This window comes from Trichechus manatus, unplaced genomic scaffold (assembly GCF_000243295.1).
Source record: "Trichechus manatus latirostris isolate Lorelei unplaced genomic scaffold, TriManLat1.0 scaffold00044, whole genome shotgun sequence".
Lineage (NCBI taxonomy): Eukaryota > Metazoa > Chordata > Mammalia > Sirenia > Trichechidae > Trichechus > Trichechus manatus.
Window position 1 is genome coordinate 3160802 of NW_004443980.1, and position 11921 is coordinate 3172722.

Below are 11921 nucleotides of genomic sequence, written 5' to 3' on the forward strand. Positions count from 1 at the left end.
AAAAAAAAAAAAAAAACCCTGGCCCACATGGCTTCCCTGGGGAATTTTACCAAACATTCAGAGAAAAATTGACACCAATTCTATTCAAACTCTTCCAAAACATACAAGAGGAAGGAATACTCCCTAACTCAAATCTATGAAGCCAATATCGCCCTAATACCAAAGCCAGGTAAAGATATCAGAAGGAAAGGAAATTACAGACCAATATCCTTCATGAATATTGATGTAAAAATTCTCAACAAAATCCCAGCAAACAGAATTCAACAATATATTTAAAAAATTATACACTATGACCAAGTGGAATTCATACCAGGAATGCAAGAGTGGTTCAACATTAGAAAATGAATCAATGTAATTCACCACATACATAAAACAAAGGAAAAGAACTACATGATCATCTTAATTGATGCAGAACAATACTGTTTCCTGATAAAAACTCTCAGCAAAATAAGAACAGGAGGGAAATTTCTCAACATAATTAAAGGCATGTATGCAAAACCAACAGCCAACCTTACAGTCAATGGAGAAAAACCGAGAGCCCTCCCTTGAGGAATGAGACAAGCATGCCCACTGTCACCACTCTTATTCACTATTGTACTGGAAGTCCTAGCCAGAGCAATAAGACAAGAAAGAGAAATAAAGTGTATCCAAATTGGAAAGGAAAAAATAAAACTATCTCTACTAGCAAATGACATGATCCTATACGTAGAAAATCACAAAGATTCCACAAGAAAACGGCTGGATCTAATAGAAGAATTTAGCAACATTGCAGGGTACAAGACCAACACATGAAAATTCGTTGAGTTCCTTTACGCTAACAAGGAAAAATCTGAGAAGGAAATCAAGAAAACAATACATTTACAATAGCCCTAAAAAGATAAAATGCCTAGAAATAAACCTAACCAGGGATGTAAAGACGTATACAATGAAAACTGTAAAACACTATATGAGACTAAAAGAGACCTACATAAATGGAAGGACATTGCATACTCATGGATTGAAGACTTAATATTGTAAAAATGTCAATACTACCCAAAGTGATCTATAGATACAATGCAATCCTGACCAAAATTCCAACAGCATTCTTTACTGAAATGGAAAAAGTAATCATCAAATTTAAACGAAAAGAAAAAAGGCCCAGAATTACCAAAGCAATACTGAAAAAGAAGAACAAAGTAGGAGGCCTCACACTCCCTGATATCACAACAAACTATACAGCTACAGTAATCAAGACAGCCTGGTACTTGTTTAATGACAGACACATATACCAGTGGAATAGAACTGAGAACCCAGAAACAAATCCATCCACTTATGGACAACCGATTTTCAACAAGGAGTCAAGTGCATTTAATGGGGAAGAAATACTCTCTTTGACAAATGGTGCTGGCAAAATTGGATATCCACTTGCAGAAAAATGAAACAGGACCCATACCTCACACCATACACAAAACTTAACTCAAGATGGATCAAAGGTCTAAATGTTAAAGCTAAAACTGTAAGGTTCTTGGAAGAAAACATAGGGACAAAACTATAGGACCTTATTTTTTGTAAAGACAGATTATCAAACATGACTACAAATGCACAAACGGCAAGAAGACAAATTAGAAAACTGGGACTTCATAAAAATTAAATATTTATGCTCATCAAAAGACTTCATCAAAAGAGCAAAAAGACAACCTAAAGACTGGGAAAAAATATTCAGGAATGACATATCCAATAAGGGCCTAATTTCAAAAATATATATAAAATTTCAACAACCCAACAACAAAAAGACAAATAACCCAATTAAAAAATGGGCAAAGGGCATGAACAGATACTTTACCAAAGAAGACATTCAAGCAGCCAACAAACATGAAAAGATGTTAGTGATCATTAGCCATTCAAGAGATGCAAATCAAAACTACAATGAGATACCATCTCATCCCTGCTAAAATGGCAATGGTTAAAAATAAACAGAAAACAACAAACGTTAGTGAGGATGTGGAGAGATTGCTAGTGGGAATGTAAAATGGTACAATCATTATGCAAAACCATATTACGATTCCTCAAAAAACTAGAAATAGAACTATCTTATTATCCAACAATTCCACTCGTAGAGATCTAATAGAAGAGAATGAACAGAGATATGCACATCCGTGTTCGTTTCAGCACTGTTCACAATAGTCAAAAGATGGAAACAAGTGCCCATCAATGGACGAATGGATAAACAAAATGTGGTACATACAAACTGCAATCATAAAGAAAAATGAGTTCCCAAAACATCTTGGAACATGAGTAAACCTAAAAGACATTATGCTTGAGTGAATAAGTCAATTACAAAAGGATAAATATTATATGATTGCACTTTTACAAAACAACAAGAACAGCTACATATACAGAGACCAACGTTCATTGGTGGTTACCAGGGGTGAGGGTGAGAGGAAGAAGAGGAATCATTCGCTAGATAGTTACCACTACTTTATGGTGATGAAAGGTAGTACTGAACATGGGAAAATCATACACGCTTAATTAACCAAGTTAACTGATGCCGTTAGGTCGTACACGTACACACACACACACACACACACACACACACAAGAGATGTTTTGGTAAACGCCATGCTACATATAATTTTTTGCCAACAACAACAACCAAAATAAGTGTGTGTGTGTATATAGGTATACGTGTGTGTGTGTGAGTGTGTGTGTGTATAATAAAACAGTTAAGGGTCACAGAAACTGATAATTCTTAGACATAACCAGAATTAGTTTTTTCGGTTTGAAGACTTAGGGTTATAGTCTCGTGGGACAACTTGGTCAACTGGCATACTATAGTTCATAAAGTTTAGGTTCTACATCCTGGCCTGATGAGTAGCATCTGGTCTCTTAACAGCTTGTGAGCGGCCATCTAAGATACAACTATTGGTCACTACTCATCTGGAGCGAAGGAGAAAGAAGGAAACCCAAGACTAAGAGAAGGAAGCATTCCATAGGACTGTCTACACGAACCACGCCCTCCTCTACCCTGAGACCAGAAAACTAGATGATGGCCAGCTACCACTACCGTAAATTCTGATGAGGACCACAATTAATGGATCCTGACAGAATGGGAGAAAAATGTGAAACAGAAGTTCAAATTTTCAAAAAATTCAGACTTATTGGACCCACCAAGACAGAAGAATACCTGAGACTATTGCCCTGAGACATTCTTTAAGCCTTGAGCCAAAACAATCACCTAAAGTCATCTTTTAGCTAAATAGCAGGTTAGCTCATAAAGAGGGGAATATCACCCTTGAGTACTGTACTATTTTTTCTGAAAAAAAAAAAAAAAAAAAACTATATAAGACCAAATAGTTAACAAATACACTAAAGCATACATAGATAAGAAGGTTGAGGGGCTCTGAGACAAGGTTAAAGGGAAAAACAACTGGAATGGAAATAATGAGAATGTTGATACAATGTGAAGAATGTAACCAATGACACTAAACAATATGTGCAGAAATTGTTTAATGAGGACCTGTTTTGCTGTGTACACTTCCACTGAAAATACAATAAAATATTATTGTAAATAATAATGATAATAAAAAGTTTATTTTAAAAAATAAAAAAGGTTCACGTTACCACAGATGCTCACAGGGGTTTCCATCTTCCCACCTTTAAAGGGCAAGGACCATAACTATGGAGTTCTCTTTCCACAGAGCCTAGCTTGTTGTTATTTTTAGTTGCCATCAAGTCGGCTTCCAGCTCATGGCAATCCTATGTACAACAGAACCAAATGCTACCTGGTCCTGCACCATCCCTATGATTGGTGGCGGATTGGACTGCTGTGATCCATAGGGTTTTCATGGTCTGATTTTCATAAGTAGATCACCAAGCCTTTCTTCCTAGTCTGTCTTAGTCTGGAAGCTCCACTGAAACCTGCTCAGCATCATAGCAACACACAACTCCAATGACAGGTGATAGTTGCACATGAGGTGCATTGGCCAGGAATTGAACCCGGGTCTCCTGCACAGAAGGTGAGAATTCTACCACTGACAGCTTAGCACTATTAATACGGGTTTCTTTAAGCTGCTTATCAGATCCTGCTCGCCAAGGGGAAGAGGTCTCAGAAGAAAGTAGTGACCAGCAACCCTAGGGCCTGGACTGGGTTCTCTACACAAATAAGCTGTCTGGGAATAGCCTTCAAACAAGGAACTAAGGGCAGCTCACAGAAGCTCTACCTACAAGGAGTCCCTGCAAGACTAAGACATACATTCTATGGCGGGTTATCACACCTGAATAGGACAAACCAAGAAGGGAGAGTCGAGAGGAGAAGCCAAGAGGTCGGAAAGTACGCTGGGCAGAGGTTCAAAGGGAAGACAGAAAGGTCTGTAGGAATGACTGAGTCAGGGTTCAGCAGTGTGCTGAGAAGCTGGGTGGAGGCCATGGCCTCTGGAATGGAAGCAAGGAGAGGGGCAGGTCAAGTGCCGAAAGGTAGTGAACAATGATGATGGCTACCTGAGTTACTTCCATGGAGGTGGACAAATTCATCTCCAAGGTTCCTCGCAAGGTTTCTCTATGAGTGTGTGATAGTAGGGTGATGATAAGGAAGAATAATGGAGGTTGATAGATGAGCTTTTCCCATTTTTACTGAAATTCTTGCATCAGGTTCCTTCAAAGAAAAACAAATGCTTCTTGGGGACCACAGTTTTACCAGTCTCTAGCAGTATAGTTCACCACCTGTCTGCCAGTTTGTTGCACTGCAGTGGCTTTTGTGTGGCTTTGATGCTGGAAGCTATGTCATTGGTATTTCAACTACGAGCAGGGTCACCCATGGTGGACAAGTTTCAGCAGAGCTTCTGGATTAAGACAGACTAGGAGGAAAGGTCCACTTCTAAAAAAATCAGCCAATGAAAACCCTATGAACCACAACATAATATTGTCTAATATAGTGCTGGAAGATCATGAAGATAGCACAGAACCGGGCAAGGTTTCATTCTGTTACACAAAACATCACCACAGGTCAGGGTCGACTTGACAATAACTACTAACAAGAGCAGTGTAGTAATGTCTGTAATAGAAATTTTCTTTTTACTTTCATAAACTGAAAAAAAAAAAGGGAAAGAAAAGAAATTTTCAATGCCTGGTTATCACCAGAATTCTACTACTGAACCACCAATGCCCCCCCTACTGCCTCTCTACACCACTCTAACTGCAGCACCTCCCTAAAATCACCAGAATCCTGGGCTTTTCTAACTAAATCAGGATAAGAGTTACAAGAACTGGTTATATGTTAACCACACAACCCTTTTTCCTACTTATATTGACTCCATGGATTTTTTAGATTAAAAGTTAAGGCCATTTATCCTTGTTGGCCCTACTTCCTCTTAGGCAAAGGGAAGGACAGCACACACTACAGGCAAAGTCAGCACAACTGGACTAAACCAAAGCTAAGAAGTTTCCTGAATATAACCAAACACTTGGAGGGACAGAGTAGCAGGGGTAGGGGTCTGGGGACCATGCTTTCAGGGGACATCTAGGTCAACTGGCATAACAAAGCTTATTAAGAAAATGTTCTGTATCCTACTTTGGTGAGTGGCATCTGGGGTCTTAAAAGCTTGCAAGCGGCCATCTAAGATGCATCAATTGGTCCCAACCACCCTGGAGTAAAGAAGAATGAAGAACACCAAAGACACAAGGAAAGTATTAGCCCAAGAGACAGAAAGGGCCACAGAAACCAGAGACTTCATCAGCCTGAGACCAGAAGAACTAGACAGTGCCTGGCTACCACCAACGACCGCCCTGACAGGGATCACAACAGAGAATCCCGGATGGAGCAGGAGAAAGGTGGGGTGCAGAACTCAAATTCTAGTAAGAAGACCAGACTTAATGGTCTGAGACTGGAGGAACCCCGGAAAGCATGGCTCCTGGATTCTCTATCAACCCAGAACTAAAACAATTTTTAAGGCCAACTCTTCAGACAGACATTGGACTGGACTGTGGGACATAAAGTGATACTCATGAGGAGTGTGCCTCTTAGCTCAAGTATATACAAGAGACTAAATGGGCAGCTTCTGTCCAGAGGTGAGATAGGAAGGCAGAGAGGGTTAGGAGCTGGTTAAATGGACATGGGGAATCAGGGGTGGAGAGGAGAAGTGTGCTGTCACAGTATGCGGAGAACAATTAGAGTCACATAACAATGTATGTATAAATTTTTGTATGGGAATAAATAAATAAATAAATAAATAAAATATTTCTTAAAAAAGATGTGCCTTTTTAATAGATTCCCATTCAAGAATTATAGCGAATTAAAATACGTTTTCTTAACTCTCAAAATCCCATTTCTTCTCCCCTAATATTAAAACAGGTAACATTTAGTGAATAGTTGTAATGTTCCGGGCACTGGGCTAGCTTTGCATTCATATAGAGCTCATAACAACTCTATAAGATTATTATTATTACTATCCCTGTGTTACAAATAGAAAAAAGGAGGCACAAGAAGGTTACATAGCCTGCCCAAGTTCACATGGCTAGAAAAATTTCTAGGACTTTCTGGACGAGAACATAGCCTTCGTCCACATTCTTAACTATACTACCCCTCACTTCCACCTTAGAGGAATTCTCTATACTATAAAATCCAGAACTCTTTGAATGATTCAGTAAAACTATTATACATGTATCATATAATACTGTTTTTCTCAAAATAAAGCTTCTCAGCTTTCTATCGACCCATTCTACATTTCAAAATTCATAAAAACTTGAGTTATTTCTCCAAAGAGTTCTAGGAGTATTAACATTCTGACTAATTATCTGATCCTATTTTATCACTCAAGACTGGGGTAAACTAACACATGCAGAGTTTTTACAACTAGGCCAAGTTCCGATATTAAAACATATTTGAAGAGACAGAAGAGGGACCCAGGACCAGGGTGGAAATAACAAGTTAAGGAAACACACAAAAATATAAATTGTAGATCCTATTGTGACCAAATCAGGAGTAGTAGAGTGTGCATATAGAATGTGATTGCTGATTTCTGTTTAATTAATTAATTCACTGTGAAGTCATATGCAAATAAATTGGATTCTCCTTTTGAAGAGTAAACCTGAAATCCCATAACAATCTATTTATGTTACTGGGAAGGTGAGATTATTTAGAATCTTTCACTGGGTACTATACACTGTAGAAATGTGTAATAGAAACTTCCCTAACCTTCAGTCTGGGTCAGGTGCACCTATTAATATGCTTCCATAGCTCTCTGCACATCTTGTAGAACTTACCATACCGTAATAATTTGTCTACATGTCTTTCCAAGACAGCTAAGCTCCATGAGGGTAAGGACCTCTGGATCATATTCACTGCTGTATTTCTGGTGCTCAGTATACTGTCTGGTAATACAAGAAAGATCTAATAAGTTTTACTGAAATGAACAAATTAAGAAACAAATGAATAAAAGAGTAAATAAATGAATGAATGAAATAGGCATTCTACTGGATAAGACAACGAGAGTTATCCATCTCCTTCTGAACCGTCTTTCCTCAGGCTTCAAGGAAGCTCACTACTCTAGCTATCTTCAGCAGAGAGTTCTGTTGTTCTCTCATCTGCGCCTTCTGCCTTTCTTCTTTCTACTTTTTGTCTTGAGTTCATCTATTTTGGTCTTAGTGTATCTGCGTTCTTACCTAAACCACCTTAAATCTTCTTTATGTAAAAAGGTAGAGAAAAACCAGTCAATAAATTATAAATACTCCACATTAACTTATGATGACTAAGAATCCAAATATGCTTACTAAGGAATTCTCTATGCATAAAGAAATGTTCCAAGTCCTTATTTCTGGCCAAACAATTGTGCATTGTTTTTGCTTTCACAGAGAACTATTGTTAATGTTGTTGAGTATTTCACGCATGGTTAGATGATCCGCACACTGATAGGAATGTCACTGTCTTTCAGTTAACCTTTTTCTACCTAAAATTAAAATCTGAAATTAACCAAAATTATTAGGAAACTCAATGTCTCCAAAGACTGTGTAGTTGAAATCATAACTTAAAACCTTAACATCTATGAAGCCCTCTCTGATCTTCTGGTATTGTTTCATATCAATAAAATGAAAACAGAAAGGAAAGAAGAGGGAAGCCAGTGGAAAGGCATCATGCCTTCCTAGTACTTCTCAACATGCCTGCCATCTCCGTTTCATTCCTTTCGGTGTAGTCATGAAATGCAGTGCAGAGATGGCATTAGAAAGGACTCTGGTCTGGAGTCTGACCTTTCTGGCCAGTGATTCTGCCTGGCCAGTGTCAGGAAGAAGCTTTCACCCACAGCCCTAAAGTAAAACTCACTTGAGCCAGGGACTATAACTCCAGCCTTCTTCAGCGGCAACTAGCCCTTTGGATCTTGAGTCTACAACATTTCTCATACCAGCTATTTTGCAGAATGCCAATAACAGGCTCAGCAAAAGGTAACCCAAGGTCTGAACACAAACATATAAACTAGATCATTGGACTCTAAGGGTGTCACACAATAGAACGGGTGCACTTCTCAGAGTCTGAGACATGGGTCATAATCCCCGTTCTACCACTAACCGGTGTGACAACAGACAAGTTACGTCCTGTGTTTACACTCCAGGTTCCTCACCTGCAGGAAGGAGATACCCACCCTGCCAACTTCACCCATATATTATAAAAATAAACCAGCAAACTCTTCAGTGCTTTGAAGACTTACAGCACCTTGCAAATGAAGCATATTAGTATGCAGTACCCTCCCACATTCTCTTTCTACATCTCATTTGGGAACATCTGGGGTTTCTCTTGCTGAGCTCCTCCAAAGAAGTCCTCTTAGGCAATGAACACTTTAAACCAAAAAAACTAAACCAGTTGCCCTCAAGTCGATTTCTACTCCTGGTGAACCATGTGTCAGAGTAGAGCTATGCTTCATAAGGTTTTCAGTGGCTGATTTTTCAGAAGAAGATCTCCAGGCCTTGCTTCTGAGGCATGGATTCGAACCACCAGTCTTTCAGTTAGAGCCAAGCGCTTAACCATTTGTGCCACCCAGGGACTCCAGTGAACCTACAGCCTTCCCTCCAGCATCAACTCTGTAATCCTTCAGGGTGCAGTTGTGACAGCAAACAAATTGCCACCATGTTAATGGCCTACCCTTCCTCCTCCCTCTCCCTCTCTCCCCTCTTCCCCTTTCCCTCCCCCTCCTAACAAAAAGAAAAATAGAATCTATCACTATTGAGCATTCTATTGAGCATTTGACATGCACTGTCTCATTTGATCCCCACAAAAACCCTCTTAGGTAAGTATCTCCATTTTACTTACGAGGAAACTGAAAATGAGGTTAAACAACTTGCGAAGGTTGTCCAACTAAAACACCCTGTTTTCGTTGTTGTTGTGTGCCCTTAAGTTGATTCTGACTCATAAAGAGCCCTGGTGGTGCAATGGTTAAGCACTCAGCTGCTAACCGAGGTGGTTCAAATCCACCGTGGGAGAAAAGACCTAGCAATCTGCTCAAAGATTCAGCCTAAGAAACCCTATGGGGCAGGGGCACTTCTACTCTGTCATATAGGGTTGCTATGAGTCTCTGCGAGAAAATATTCTAAGGACTTCCAAATCCCAGTGCTGCGTAAGAAGAAATCCCTGCATGTCAGAATTTCAGAATCATGGCAAGCTGGTTAAAAGAAAATTCTTGTTTGAGGACCAGGAGACTTGCTTTTCTGAATTATCCTTCAAACTTCCTCTCAGGCAGCACCTGTGAAAATAAGTCAGTTCTGGAGTTCTCACCCAAGCTGCTCTCAGATTAGAGAGTCCTGGATTCCAAAACAAAAACAGTGCAACTTACAAAGAGGAGAGGCACACCAGAAACATCCCACATGTGCACAAGCCAGTTTGCACTCTACCACCAAACATCACCAAGTGGCCACGTCAACTGTGACAGAACAGTCCAGCATGTGCTAGAAAACGTCAGCAAATTTCACAGTTTTGAAAACTGTGCAAAAAAAAACCAGAGGCAGAGAGAGAAGTCTGCTCTTTACACCTACACAGCACTGTACGCTTGCCTTGAGCGCCCTGAAAATTCCCCTAAGCATTTTTATCGTTACATATCACTCATATCACTCCACAGTTTAGTCAGCCAAACCATATCCTTTTCCAGCTGTAGAAAAATTGCCTTTTGACAAACTGCACACAGACAAAATATCACAAAGTCCCCAAGTTGTAATCGCTACCTTGTTTTTCTACTGAGATGAGTAACATTTTCCTATTTAGTTTCTTTAAGTACATAAGCAGCATATGTATAGAATATACAAATATCATCACTGGCATGTTGGCTCACCCTGTTCTTGCAATGTATTTGAGGAGTTTTATCACCACCTTTTCCCAGACTATGGTACTTACAAATTGTAATAAAGAAAATTGCTGTGAAAGAATACATTAGTTTAAAAAAGAGGTGGTCATTTGCCTTTTCTAACTCTCACAATGATGGGTACAGCTTTAGGATTATTTGGGGGAAAAAAATGACTATAACCAAAAACTGTCAGATATTTTGCTATTTTCACCAAACTTGCAGTCAACATTTAAACAAATCATTTAATATACCATAGAGAAGCCAAACTTCATAAGCCACAAAAATGCTTAATCATAATTTATTTTAACCAAAGTCTAATAAGGGGTCAACTTAGTTTTCTGTACTGCAACAAGGTTATTTTTATTTTAAAGAGAATACAGGAACTAATACTTTATTCATCTAGCTAATATTAAACTTATGTTCAATGGCTAGGAAGGAACATACTTAAGAACAGGATTGGAGATGCAAAAAATATGTATACTGTTATACTCATGAGGGTTGTTCATACATCAAAAGTTATTTATCATGTGAATTAAGTGTTAGGGCACTTTGCTAGGCTAATGAAACTGTTGTGATAGGAAACAAACACACACACACCTGGGAAGGCTAGCAGCCACTGGCCAAACACACCAGCGACTGAGCTAAAAACAGCAGCAGGCACACCGCCCTGATAACCGAGTGCCTAATAGTGGCTGGCACACAGCGGGAACTCAGCATCTCTTCATGGATACTGATGGTTTTAAGCCTGATATAACTTTCTAAGGGACAACTGTAAAAATGTTGGACTTCAGGATTCAGTCACAGACATCGGTGCTGGACATTTTTCCTATCTCAATTTTTTGGCTTTATGGGTTTTTTTTTAAACAAATTTCTTACTTGAAATTAACATACTACTTCTTGAAATTGGTGTTACTCAAGCCACTGATTTTACTTCCACATCTTAAATGTATGAGTTCTACTTTCAGTTTTTACCTAATGAGGCTCATGTCTTGATTGATACACATTAATTCACACAATTCTCTACAAAGCCACGTGCTTTCAAAATGATTGTACTTTATATTTGTAGAGCAGGTTGGATTATTTAATCACTTTCATGCCCATTATCTCATTTCATCCAAACAACAACCCTGTGAGTGAGAAGGAGAGTTTTGTTGTCCCCATTTTACAAGTGAGAAATGAGCACCAGAGATCAGTGTCTGGGCCGATGTCACAGAACTAACGGGAGACAAAGCTGGGACTGGAATCCAGGCTTCCAAGTTTTCCTCCAACACACCACTCACACATAGTCAGCACAACTGACTACAACCATAAAATTAATCACACGGAAACTATTTCTACTATGCGTTCATTCATCCAACAAGTTTTTATTCAATACCTAGGAGTCCCTGTGTGGTGCAAATGATTAACACGCTTGGCTGCTAACCAAAAAGCTGAACGTTCAAGTCCACCCAGAGGCACCTCAGAAGGAAGGCCTGGCTATCTGCTTTCAAAAAATCAGCCACTGGAAACCCTGTGGAGAACAGTTCTGCTCTGACAAATAGGGTCGCCATGAGTCAGAATCAACTCGATGGCAACTGGTTTATAAGTGCAAGATGCTGAATTAGACAAAAGCTCAACTAGACAAAAG